General features: G+C 38.9%; 1 protein-coding gene across 1 annotated transcript in view; it reads left to right on the top strand.

Moving 5' to 3' along the window:
- The window catches only part of AAMDC (adipogenesis associated Mth938 domain containing), a 30,303-nt gene that overhangs the window by 12,844 nt on the left and 3,446 nt on the right, over nucleotides 1-14,013 (top strand). The window lies entirely within an intron of this gene.

Below are 14,013 nucleotides of genomic sequence, written 5' to 3'. Positions count from 1 at the left end.
ATTTAGTTCCTTTAAGAGTAGGTATTTTCTTATTACATTATTTATTGCATTGAGATATTTTGTTTTTTAATCATTACAATCAATGTTTGCTTATATTTACCCACACGTATACCAGTTTCCTTGCCTATCCTTCCTTCTCGCAATTTGGATCTTTGTGGATCTTTCTTTCCTTCTTTCTTTCTTTTTTTCTTTCTTTCTTTCTATAGATATTCTTGGCAAGTTCCTTTAGTGAGGATCTGTTAATGAACTCAGTTTTTGTTTGTCTGAAAAGGCCCTCGTTTATTAATCCTAATGCTTCTTGGTATTCTAGTTTGACAGTAACTTTTTATCTGTGGGAATCCTGAATGGTCTATGTCCTTCTTGACATTTGTCCTGTCAAAGATTGATATTTGTTTCTTCTTGGCATCCTACATTACTCTCAATCTGGGACTACTTTTAGTCAATTTCCTGACTGAGGTCTTCCCAGATCAGGCTGATATTGTACATTGAACCCCAAAGTGATGTGTAGGTAAGTGTGGGATTATAAATTCTCAAGGGACACATTTTCCCCACACACAGAGCCCCTGCTTTTCCCTATCCCAGTGGGTAGATTTTTTTGGTCAATCCTTTTACTGAAGATGGGTTTAATAAGGGCACTTAGCATATTTAGTAGGGGTGTCACTGTTCCAATGTCATATCTTGCTCAAGTCTTATCTCCTAATCTCAAAGTGTTTCATAAAAGACAATAAGAATGGGAGATGCCCCAGTGTTACTTCAGTTATCGGTATACCATTCTGATTTTCAGCTGTTTCTTCACTTTTGCCCTTTGGGAATTTCCCTTTCATCTATAAGCTCTGCTAAGCATTTCAAGGGATGTTTATTTTTATTCAGCATTTGTAGGCATTTTGTTTAAGGAAACTTCTCAAGTTTTATAGTTTGTCACATTGTAAACAATCACACCTATATAATCTGTATAGATAGTCACACCTACATAACTGGGCTCCACAGAAAAAGAGAACCCCAACACATGCTCTCTGTTCATGCCTTGGTTTTGAACCACATGCACTCATTTTTTTTTTTGATCCAAACACCTAGTTGCTTATTAGCTACCAACTTTGATCTTAAAGAAAGGACTATATCTGGATTGGTTAAAGGAATGGGAGGGCATTGAGATAGAGAAGGGGCAGAATGAGAGAAGGCTGAGGAATAAGAAGACATAATACTTGTGAACCAAATGACTCCACTGGATTATTTCATAGAGTAAAGCTAGAGAGATGTAAGAGTAGGCAGTGGTATGGTTGACAGAATGTCTGCAGAGCTAGGTTTACATTTTATTTAATGGATGAGGCATAGCCACTTGAGATATTTATGCAGGAGATTGATGTGTCTGAAAGATTATCCAGATTATGGGCATAAGATATATTGGAGTACTAATTTATGAATGTGCCCCTCAACAATGGATTTAGCACATTGTACCTTCCTTATATAAGACTGTATGCATTAATATTACTATGAATGTTATCCTTTGTTTAAGGAAACTTAAGGATGCAGAAATTATATAACTTACATAGACACAGAGCAAAAAATGTGAAATCAAATAGTAAACCCAGGTCACATTCTAACTTTATTTCCTATTCCTTCCTCATATATCATGATTCCTCTTAAACTTTAAGGTTAAAAACTACAAAACTGGAAAATACAAATTGCAAAACTGAGGAGGTGCCATTGATGATAAGTTGCCATAAGTTTAGTTTTTAGGATAAGCAAGAGGAGGTGTTCTAGAACTAGTTGGAGGGATAAGAACTAGGAAAGGTAAGAGGAAAAGCTGAGGTGTTCATCTAGAACTCATCTGTATAGAGCTAAAAGCACAGAATCAAAGCCATGGAGTCCTCATCGATATAATGGAGACAGTTAACATTACCTACCTCACAGAGTTGGTCTAAAGATGAACATACTGTGCTAGACGTGGTGTAGGCACTCAATAAATGAAGCTGTTATTGTTAAATCAGTAGTAGTGTGGGTGGAAAGGAGACTATTGAAAACCATTAAGAAGGTGAAATTGACAGGATAAGGAAACTTACTAGGTTGAGCAGGTGAGGGAGAATTCTAGGATGGATAAATGGGTACACGGTGGTGCTGTTCACTGAGATTGGGTATATCGGAGTAGGAACAGATATGTTTGTGTTTGGGGCAAAGGCTGGGTAGAGAAAATGATTAATTCTTTTGGGGTATGTTGAACTTTTTTTTAAAACAACTTTGTGTATGGTTTAAGTTCACAAGTCTTGTTTTTTTTTTTTAATGTTTATTTTTGAGAGAGAGAGAGAGCGTGTGAGCAAGTGGGGGAGGGTCAGAGAGTGAGAGAGAGAGAGGGAGACACAGAAACCGAAGCAGGCTCCAGGCCCTGAGCTGTCAGCACAGAGCCTGACACAGGGCTCGAACCCACAAACTGTGAGATCATGACCTGAACTGAAGTCAGACGCTTAACTGACTGAGCCACCCAGGTGCCTCTGAACCTAAACTTTTGTTAGGGCATCTAGATAGAGATGTAGCAGACATTTAGATTCATGGGTCTGGGCACTGTCACATTTTAGGTGGGTAACCTTAAACAAGTTATTTAGCCTCTTTGTGCCTCAATTTAATCACCTATAAAAAGAGAATAATGTCTGTTTGTCATAGGTTGATGTAAGAGTATGGCATGGGTTGGAAAGAATACATTTTTTAAATGTATGCAACTTGCCTTCATGCAAATTCATTCTTTTCTCTGAATCAGTCTGAATCAGTATTTCTCAGTGTCATTCATGGTTCTCTTCCATTACAGTCACCTAGAGTACTTGTTTAAAATGCATATTCTTTCTCTCCCTCATTCTCCCCACCTACTGAATCAGAATCTCTTACCGTGTGGGACCTGGAAAATAATATACTTCATGGGGTTGCTTTGAATACAAATATGTTCATCTTGGTAAAGCCTCTACCACGGCGACTTTCACATGGCAGATACCTGATTTTTTTTTTAACAATACAATTCCAAAGTTTCCTTTCACTTGCATCTCCTATATTTCATAACACACATCTGAAGACTTAGTTATTCCATACCAAATGCTTATCCCCTTACAAACTTACCATGATCTTTTATTCCTCAGTACCTTTGCTAAAACCATTTCCTTTACTTGGAATGACCTGCTTTCTTTTATACCTGCTGAAATTTTATATATTCTTTAATTCTTAGCCTTTGTAGTATCTCCTCTATGATAATCCTTGTGAGAATAAGCTGCTAACTCTCTTCTCAGTATTTCTGCAATACTTTGTGCCTCTATATTGTAGCACTTAGTGCAGTCCACCTGTATTATAATGAGTGTGTATTTATCTGTTTCCCTCATTAAATGGTGAACTCCCAAATGGCAAGAACTATGCATTTTAGCACAGGACCTGTAAAGTGGGATCTCAATAAATGTTTGCTGCATTGAATCTGTCATTATGGATATCATTAAACATTTTGGGGGGAATGCCTGGGTGGCTTCGTCAGTTAAGCATCCAAATTCAGCTCGGGTCATCATGGGTTCAAGCCGCCATCAGGCTCTGCACTGGCAGCACGGAGCCTGTTTGGGATTCTCCCTCTCTGCCCCTCCCTTGCTCGTGCTCTGTCTCTCTCAAAATAAATAAACTGAAAAAAGAAAGCCAAACCAGGTAGAAGCCACCCAGGGAGAACTAAAGTAAATGGGGAAACTTTACTCCAACTTTCAATTTTGAAAAATGTCCTACACAACAGCCATATGAATGGCACAATATATTCCCCTACACCCTTAATCTAAATCCTCAAGTTATTAACATTTACCATGTATTTTTTTCTCTAAACACACAGACACTTCCCTTCCCTCCCCTGAATCACTTGAGACTAAACGTCAGATACTGTATTTCAGCATTGCCTTCCTAAGAACATGAACATTTTCTTACATAGCTACAATATCATTATCACAAATAAGATTATTATCTTTGGTACAGTAATATTATCTAATATACATTCTATCTTCAAATTTCCCTAAAGTCTCAAAAATATCCTTTATAACTTTTGTTGGTTTTGCAGTTTTATTTTATATATATAATACAGGCAATAGATATAAAGTAGAACTTAGTTCTCAGAGAATTGGCCAGACTGGAGGTTCTCGTGCCCAGGTCAGTGCTACCTAAGGAAAGGTAGATGAGCTGAGGTCCCTAAGCCTTTCTGCTTTTGCGTTTGTTTGCTTTTGCTTTTGTTTTCCCACTCACCTTCCAAACCTGGTTGACAACATAAAGCCTGTGTTGAGCTGCTTCTATGTTGAACCTCTTCTCATTTTTTTAAATTTTGAAAAATTTCAAACCAACAAAACAAACTGGAAAAAAAAAAAAAAAGAACAAGCACTTGTATACCATCAGCCTATATTCACCAGTTAACACTCTGGCACATTGACTTTGTCTTTATATGGCACACATACTACCCCTCTCCCTTTCTCTCTCTTTCACTAATTTTTTTAAGTTTATTTATTTGGAGAGAGAGAGCATGAGCAGGGGAGGGATAGAGAGAGAGTCCCAAGTAGGCTCTGCACTCCATGCTGAGCCAGCACAGCGCTCGATTTCCTGAGATCCTGACCTGAACCAAAATCATGAGTGGGACGCTTAACCGACTGAGTCACCCAGGCACCCCACCCCCACTTCAATAATTATTTTTGCTGAATTATTTGAAAGTAAGTTACTGACATTGTGACACTTGATAGTTCACATGAGCCCTAAGTACTGCAGAATGTATCTACTAAAACAAAGCCATTCTGCCATACATAATCACAGTATTATACTCAAAAAAAACTCAGCATTGATAAAATATTAAGTAATATCAACTCCATAGTCAAACTGTAACAATTGTTCTAATTAAATAATGTCTTTTATAGTTGGCTTTCCTTGCCAATCCAAGATCCAATCAAGGGTCGGTCATCCTTTACATTTTGTTGTCCTATTTCTTTAGTCTGTTAATCAAGTCAGTTCCTCCCCATTTTTTCACTTTTATGACACAGATATTTTTGAAGTGTCCAGGCCAATTATTTTGTAGAATAGTCTACAATTTAGATTTATCTGATTCTTTTCCATCATGATTAGACGCAAGTTAATCATTTTGGGCATAAGTGCTTCATAGGTGGTTATATCTTACGTGCATATCTGAAGGCACATAAAGTCAGTCTGCCCCTTTATTGATGAGGTTATGTTTGATCTGTGTTTAAGATGGTGGTAAAGGTAGAGTGCCCGGGTGGCTTAGTCATTAAGCATCTGACTTTGGCTCAGGTCATGATCTCGGTTCATGAATTCAAGTCCCACATCAGATGAGCTCGAGCCCTGCTTCGGGTGAGCATGAGTCCCGTTTTGGGCCAGGCCCGCTTCTCTCTCTCTCTTCTGCCCCTCCTGGGATTTTTTCTGTCTTTACCCCTCACTCACTTGCACCCTTGCTCTCTCTCAAGGAAAAAAAAAAAGGATTAAAAAAAGATGGTGGTAAAGGTACATTTTTCCATTTGTAATCAATAAACAATCTGTAGAGTAATGATTTGAAACTTTGTAATATCTTGTTCGAACACCCAGCAACCTTTTCATCAAGTGGTTTTAGCATTAACCACTGATCCTTGCCTGAATTTATTACTAAATTCGTGGTTGCAAAATGATGATGCTTCTGTCATTCCTTCTACATTCATTAGCTGGATTCTTCTGTAATGTAGCTTTTCTTCTGCCACTCCCACCCTTTTTAGTATCACTACAGGCTCATGTTTTCTTTTTTTATTTATTGTGTACTATGTTCTTAATGTGTTTCAAAATTCATATGTTGAAGTCCTAACACCTAAAGATGATGGTATTAGGGGTTGGGGTCTTTGGGTGCTTAAAGGTGTAGCCCTCATGAATGGGATTAGTGCCTGAGAAAAGGGGCTACAGAAATATTCCTTCCACCACATGAGAATAAAGAAGGCATTGACTACAAACCAGGAAGAGGGCCTTCACCAAAACTCAACCATTCTGATGCCTTGATCGTGGATTTCTAGCTTCCTGAACTGTGAGAAATAAATTCCTATTATTTATAAGCTATCTACTTTGTAGCTTTTTGTTACAGCAGCTTGAACACAATAATGTTTTAATCCACTGCCATTGGTAATATTTTTGAGGTTTAAATTGTCCCAAATTTGACCAGTGTTCTTTTGACACGTTCCCAACAGTTTTTTACCATTGCCTTGTTTTCTGGCATAGCAAGATATATTATCTCTTGATTCAGCCATTTCTTCAAAGAGCCACGGTTCCTTTTAGTGAAGAATGGGATGTAGAAATCAAGAGCTGGATGTTAGGTGTGTTCATTGTTATTGAGATGTCACTACATCTATGCCTTTCAGTATACACAGCCAGAAAATATGTGTGTGTGTGTGTGTGTGTGTGTGTGTGTGTGTAATGAATTCATAAAACCTCCAGTTTAATCTAATACCTCAAGATTCTTTCTCTTATTCCCCCATTCCATATCCGTGCTTTCCTTCTCCCATGGAGAAACCTAATTCCCCAAAGCATCGGTAGAATTACATATTTGCTGTGTTTTTCTATGAATACAAAATAATTTTGAAATTACTACACCAATATTATAACTAACATCAAAATCACAAAATAAACTTTGAGATCTTTATAGGTATTTTTGTACTTGGAACACATCTCCTTTAGGTGTACAATCAGAACACTGTTAAAAACTTACTTCGTGTATCGTTTCCTTTTTGTTGTATCATCAATTTCAGACCATTGAGTTCATTTGTTTCTGTTGGCATACTGTGTAAGGGTCTCCCTACTTCCTGTCTTTGCTGATTTAATTTTTTGAATGTAAAACATTTACATGGTTTAGAAGTCAAAACAATTTAACAAGGTACACTTAGAAAAATCTCACTCCTTTCCCTATCTTTTCTATCCCATACCTACTTCACTCCAATAGGTCAGTAACTATTTTTATTAGTTTATGGTTTATCTCTTCTGTATTTTAATAGTAAGCAAATATACACATACACCTACCCACATACGTACATACATACATCTTTTTTCTTATAACTCCCTTCTTACACAAAAGGTAGCATATCTTGCCCTTTTTTTCTCTTTCACTTAACAATATATACTGAAAATCAGGATTATCAGTTCTTAGAGATATTTTTTCTTTTATACAGCTATAGAGTAATCCACTATGTTCTTCAATTTATCCTATGGATGGGCACTTAGATTGCTTTCAATATTTTGCTATTATATATAGTGCTACAATGAATAACCTTGTATATGTATATGGTTTCTTGTATCATTGGAGGTGTATCTTCAGCATGTAGGCTTAGAACTAGGATTGCTGGTTAAAGTATAAATGTAAATGTAGACTTGTTAGATGTTGTCAAATTCCCCTTTGTAGAGTTTATACTATATATTAGTGTTACCAACAATTTATGAGGCCAGTTTTGAAATGTAGAAATGATTTAAACTGTTAGTAAAAATGAAAAGCATGTCCTATTGCTTTCTTTATTCAAGTCAAAGTTAAATAACAGAAGATGGAACCTACCAAGAATGAAAGAAAGGACTCTGGTGATTCTTTGGAGTCTTTCAGAACCCTCTTTTGAAGCTCAAACAAGTTAATCTAGCATCCAAAAATGAATTTGGCATGTACTGTCATAATTCAACATTAAAAAATATATAGGGATTGCTTACAGGGTGCTAAATATTGTCTCAAAGCCTGACATACAGTCAAATCACCTATCTCCTCCTTCAAGGAAATGGGAGAATTAGGCAAAGAGAACATTGTAGTAAGTGCTATAATACATGAACCAAAAGAGTTGCAATGGGAGAAAGGAAGAAGCACGTAAAACTGCCTGAGTATTCACAGAAGGTGTGATCTTTGACGTGATTTTTTTTTTTAATGTTTATTTACTTTTGAGAGACAGAGACAGAGTGTGAGCAGGCAAGGGGCAGAGAGAGGGAGACACAGAATCTGAAGCAGGCTCCAGGCTCTGAGCTGTCAGCACAGAGCCTGATGCGGGGCTCGAACTCCCAAGCTGTGAGATCATGACCTGAGCTGAAGTCAGACGCTCAACCGACTGAGCCACCCAAGTGCTCCTGACCTGATTCTTGAAGGGTAAACAAGGGAACTTCCCAGGTAAACAAGGGAACTACCAGGGAAAGTGTGTGCATAGGCATAGAAGGGTGGGGGAAATGCTAGAGTAGAATCATGGGGTGGGAGAGGGGGGGCTCCTGGGTGTCTTGGTTGAGCAACCAACTTTGGCTCAGGTTATGATCTCACAGTTCATGGGTTTGAGCCCTGTGTCGAGCTCTGTGCTGACAGCTTCAGGCCTCAAGCCTGCTTTGGATTCTGTGTCTCCCTCTCTCTGCCCTTCCCGTTTGTGCCCTGTCTCTCTCTCTCCCAAAACAAATAAACATTAAAAAAAATTTTTTTTTAATCATGGGAAGAGCTCCTCAATTGGTCAGCAATGTCTACAAACATTTATTTGCATAGGAGACTCTATCATATGGGTAGTTGGGGCTAGATGGACATGTAAGGCTCCTCCAAGCCGTAGATCCTATCACTTTGAGACTAATATGTAGACTTAAATCTTATTCGTGGATTAAATTTTAAAGTCAGCACTTAAGATGAAAGTCATGGCTCAGGTCATGATCTCGCTGTCCGTGAGTTCGAGCCCTGCATCGGGCTCTGTGCTGACAGCTTGGAGCCTAGAGCCTGTTTCAGATTCTGTGTCTCCCTCTCTCTCTGCCCCACCCCCCTCATGCGCTCTCTCTCTCTCTCTCTCTCTCTCTCTGCAAAAATAAACTTAAAAAAAAAAAAGATGAAAATTGCTTAGAGTCAGATCCCTTCTAGAAGATCCCCTTAATGTTAGAACATATGTGTTATCTTCCATACAGGACAGATAAAGTAGTTCTTTTGCATTTAAGGTCCGTGTTGTATGAAGAATGCATATTGTAGGTTTAAACACTAGAAACACACTTGATGAGACCAAAGTTTCACACTGGAAGCAGCAACTAGGAAATTGAGATGGAAGGAATAACAGACGCATGACTGCCATCTCATGTTATGCTCTTTGAGTACAGTGGCTGAATTACCATCACTATTTAAATAGTTCTTTCTTTTTTTTTCTAAAAACATATAGTTGAGGGGCACCTGAGGTGGCTCAATCAGTTAAGTGTCTGACCTTTGATTTCGGTTCAAGTCAGGATTTCATGGTTTGTGAGATCGAGTCCGTGCTGGGCTCTACACTTGACAGTGTGGAGCCTGCTTGGGATTCTTTCTCTCTCTCCCTCTCTCTGCCCCTCCCCTGCTCATGCTCTCTCTCTCTCTCTCCAAATAAATAAACATCTAAAAATCGAACAAAAACTATATAGTTGAATTCCCATAAGGTAAATGTCTCTATGGCTCCCTGTGTATATTCTACATAGAAGACATAGTCCCTTGGGGTCTAGTGTCATTAACTCCCTCATATCTGTTCTACCCAAATGATTCACAACTAGTCATGGTTTAGTTTAAGAATGGGACTGTGGATCTGTTAGGTTAAAGAAGAAGCTGCTGTGTATATTAGAAATCCCAAAATCTAGTGGCTTAAAGAAAACAGAAATATATTTGTCTTATTAGTGTGGCCCACCTAAGCTGGGGGGGGGGGGGGGGCGGGCAAGGAGAACAGCTCTGGGGGAACTGCCAGGGGCCCATGGTTTTTTTCCTCTGTTGCTCTACCATCTTCTAGAGCATTTGAATGTCGGAGTTCTAACTTGAAAGGAAGGTGAAAGAGAAGAAAACTCACACCTAATGTCTTAAGGCCCAAACCTAGATGTTGTGTCATTTCTTCTGCTCCTATTCCATTGAATTTTATATTGGTGAGAGCACAGTCACATTGCCATACCTGGCTGCAACGGAAAACAGGAAGTGGAGTCTCTGGCTGGGCAGCTTCTTTTACCCAGAAGAGGTAGAATAGATTTTGAAAGAACTCGCAGTCTTGCCAGTAGGAGATGTGAGGGCAAGTGTAAGGGACATTTGGAAAATATTCCCACTCTTCGAAGTTAATGAAGAAGCATATTACTAGACCGCCTATGTTTTTCATATTCTGATAATTTTATTTGTATAAAACCTGTTGCCTTTGCAATTCCATGTATTTTCTATTGTGCATTTAAAATTTTCATTTTGAGAATGGGGCTGTAGGCTTTGCCATATTGCCAGAGCAGGCTGTGTCACCAAAAACAAAAACGAAACACAAATTTGCCTCTGCCCTGGTCGAGACAGGAAGACCATTTAAGAGGCTCTTAATTCAGGCAAATGATAATGAGAATGTGACTCAGGCAGTGTCCACAGGGGACATATTGAAGAGATCCTTTAACCCTCACTTGCAGAATCTGCTTTTCTCAGCAACACAGCCAGATAACAGCGTTGCCACTAACCATTTATTTCAGCAGGAGGAAATGCTTCCTTGAAAGCGTAATTTAGGAATGTTTTCTTTTTAAACTTAACATAAAATAAGAGGAAATGTCCCAGCCATGTAAGATGCCACTCTGTCGTTTAGCCGGTATAATGGATATTATTATTATTATTAGCTGGACATTTCCCCACAATTAATAGCTTTCCCTCAAGAAAAAACAATAAGATTTTACAACCTCACATGGTGTGACGGAAAGCCTCTTAAAGAAGAGGAACAGAATCAGACACTCATGCAGGGAAGACAGCCTTGTGGTTTGCCCCAAGGGATTGGAAGAAGCGGAGGAGTCGCTGGTGGCAGGTTGAGGACACCTCAATAACAGACTGATGCTCCAATCACAGGCCTCTGCACAAAGCTGTGAGTAATCACCCACCAATGCCGGGATCCACAGGCTGTTGCAGAGTTATCTTTCACTGCTCTGTACGTGACACCCTGGGCCTGCAGTATTGCACACAGCAGCCACATTTGTCACTTGAGTTCCATTGATCCAGCAACTCTGATGGGTTGCGGCTGTCTTCAGTCTCTGAATCTCCCAAGGATTATGGTTTTGCACTTTTACTGACCTTTCACTTGATTTTGAGCAGTGGCGTTGTTTCCTTTTACTAGAATGTGAGCTCTTAGAGTCTGGGGATCATGATGCTCCTCGAAGTAGATGCAATTCTTTGTTAGATGAAGCAATCTTTCAATATTTCAGTTAAGTGCATTTACTTGAGGAAGGTGAGGCTCCCCAACCTTATTTGTAATTCTATTAAATATTTACCTTGGTTATTGCCCCAGAAGATTATTTTAAGTCCTGTATAGCATAACTGCGGTGCAGGGCAGTTCTAGGATTAATCAGAGCCATGGAACTAAAAACACATCTAATCCTTTTACATTTCTTTAAGAACTAATCATTGTAATCAAGTGAAAAAAAATCCCTTTTTATCTTGCCTTTTAAAAATTTATGAACCGAAATAACTTTTACAAAAAAAGAATCTATTCTCCCCCAGTCTCCTCTGATCTTTGTGGAGAACCAGCGAAGCTGGAGGCAGAGGTACCGTTCAGAGCCACCTGGGCCCGAGGTCTGCATCCTCGCCCCAAATGAGGAATATACCCTTCCTGCCGACCAGTTTGGTTCACTCTTTGACATGCAGGTGTTCCAACTTTTCATAGTCCCTTAAATGTAAGCTCATACAGTCTTAAGTGTCCGCTCCTTAGAAAGATGCTGATGACATAAGTCTGAATATAAAAGTGTAATAGTGAGAGAGACTGGCTTCCTTATCAGCCCTGGAACATTCACTGACGGGGTGAAGGATGTCAGCAGCACTTGCACACTCCATAAGGAATCAAGAGCCGTGGAGAAAGCCGGCAAAGATACACTGCATCTGGTTCCACTTGGTATAGCGACTTGGCATCTGTTTTGTTTCCTTGGCTAACTAAATGAGGAAGCAGTGAGTTGTATGTGTGCCTATATGTGGTCTCTTCCTGCTAATCTATAACCTGCCTATACTACTACACTTAAAAAAAAAAATGGGGTGCCTGGGTGGCTCAGTCGGTTAAGTGTCTGACTTTGACTCAGGTCGTAACTTCACGGTTCATGGGTTTGAGCCCTGCATCATGCTCTGTGCTGACAGCTCAGAGCCTGGAGCCTGCTTTGGATTCTGGGTCTCCCTCTCTTTTTGCCCCTCCCGTTGCTATCTCTCTCTCACACACAAATAAACAAACGTTTAAAAAATTAAAAAAAAAAAATATATATATATGTATTCTGCAATTGTTACATGAAGTAACCTATAAATGTCTATTAGGACAAATTGATAGTGTTGCCCAAATCCTCCATTTCCTTATTGACTTTTTGTCTATTTGTTCTAGAATTACTGAGAGAGAGTTGTTAAAATTTCTAACTATGGTGGTGGTGTCTGTTTCTCCTCTTAGTTGTTATTTTTGTCTTACATTTTGTAGCTTTTTTACTAAGAGTATACAGATTTGGAGTTGTTATATTTTTGTTGATGAATTGGCCTTTTAAGCATCATGATATGACACTGCTTATCTGTAGTAATATTTCTTAAGGTCGACTTAATCTGATATTAGTATAACCACACCACTTTTCTTAGTGTGTTTATGTGTTTTTTCATCCTTATACTTTCAACCTGTGTTTTTTTAATTTAAAGTGCATACCTTATAAGTAGTGTTTAGTTGGATCTTGCTTTTTAATCTAGACAATCTTTACCTTCAACTCTTTAGTCCACTTAATATTATTGATATAGCTACGTTTTATTTTTTATGTTTATTTTTGAGAGAGAGAGAGAGAGAGAGAGAGAGAGAGCGCGCGCAGCAGAGGGGCAAAGAAAGGAGGAGACACAGAATCCGAAGCAGGCTCCAGGCTCTGAGCTGTCAGCACAGAGCCTAACGTGCAGCAGCCACCCAGGCGCACCGGTATAGCTATGTCTAAGTGTTTCAATTGTCATTTGTTTTTTGTTTGACCTCATGTTTCCCATTCCTTCCGGCGTTAATCAACTATTTGTTATATATTCCATTCTGGGGATGTCTGGGTGGCTAAGTTGGTTAAGTGTCCAACTTTGACTCAGGTCATGATCTCATGATTTGTGGGTTTGAGCCCCACATCAGGCTTTGCTGACAGCTCAGAGCCTGGAGCCTGCTTCGGATCTGTGTCTCCCTCTCTCTGCCCCTTTGCCGCTCTCACTCTGTCTCTCAAAAATGAATAAATGTTAAAAAAAAAATTTAGGGATGCCTGGGTGGCTTAGTTGGTTGGGCGTCCAACTTCAGCTCAGGTCATGATCTCATGGCTCATGAGTTCGAGCCCCGCATTGGGTTCTGTGCTGACAGCTCAGAGCCTGAAGCCTACTTCGGATTCTGTGTCTCCCTCTCTTTGCCCTTCCCCTGCTTATGCTCTGTCTCTCTCTCCTTCAAAAATAAACATTTAAAAATAAAAAAAAAAAATTTAAATATTCCATTCTGGCTCTTCTGTGATTTTTTAGCTTCTGTTTGTGTAAGAGAGACAGAAACAGAAAGAGAGAGATTGCTCTAGGGAAGATTCAGGTTCATACTTAAACTAATAAATATTCTACCTGCAGTGAGCAACACAACTGTGTGTGGTCATTAGGCTTATTTCTTTCAAACTTCAAGAAAGTTGCTCCTTGGTTTATGGTATTCGAACAAAATGCATTAAACTGAAAGTTACACGTTTCAGTTCAAATCCCAGCTCCACCACCTAAAACTTGTGTCATCTTGGCCAATGTGTATATATTTTGTGAGCTTCAGTTTCCTTATCTATAAAATGAGAATGGGTGTTTTAGTGCTACTTTATAGGATGACTACATAGATCATGTGAAGTAATTTCTATAGTTGTATTATGAAAACTGTAACTATAAACATATAGGATATTATTTCAGGATTTAATGAAAAGACTGATTTGCTCTCTTTATACCTTAAAAAGTATATATAAATTTCAATCCTATCTCTTCTATCATCTTTCTAAATTGAAAAACCTTTCTTTCTTTGGTACACTTGTCTTCATGATATTTTTGGCAGTTCTTTCCTTGTACCATCTCCAACT

The sequence above is a fragment of the Prionailurus bengalensis genome, chromosome D1, assembly GCF_016509475.1.
Source record: "Prionailurus bengalensis isolate Pbe53 chromosome D1, Fcat_Pben_1.1_paternal_pri, whole genome shotgun sequence".
Classification (NCBI taxonomy): domain Eukaryota; kingdom Metazoa; phylum Chordata; class Mammalia; order Carnivora; family Felidae; genus Prionailurus; species Prionailurus bengalensis.
Note: the sequence above shows the minus strand (reverse complement) of the source record. Positions and strands in the feature narration are given on the sequence as shown.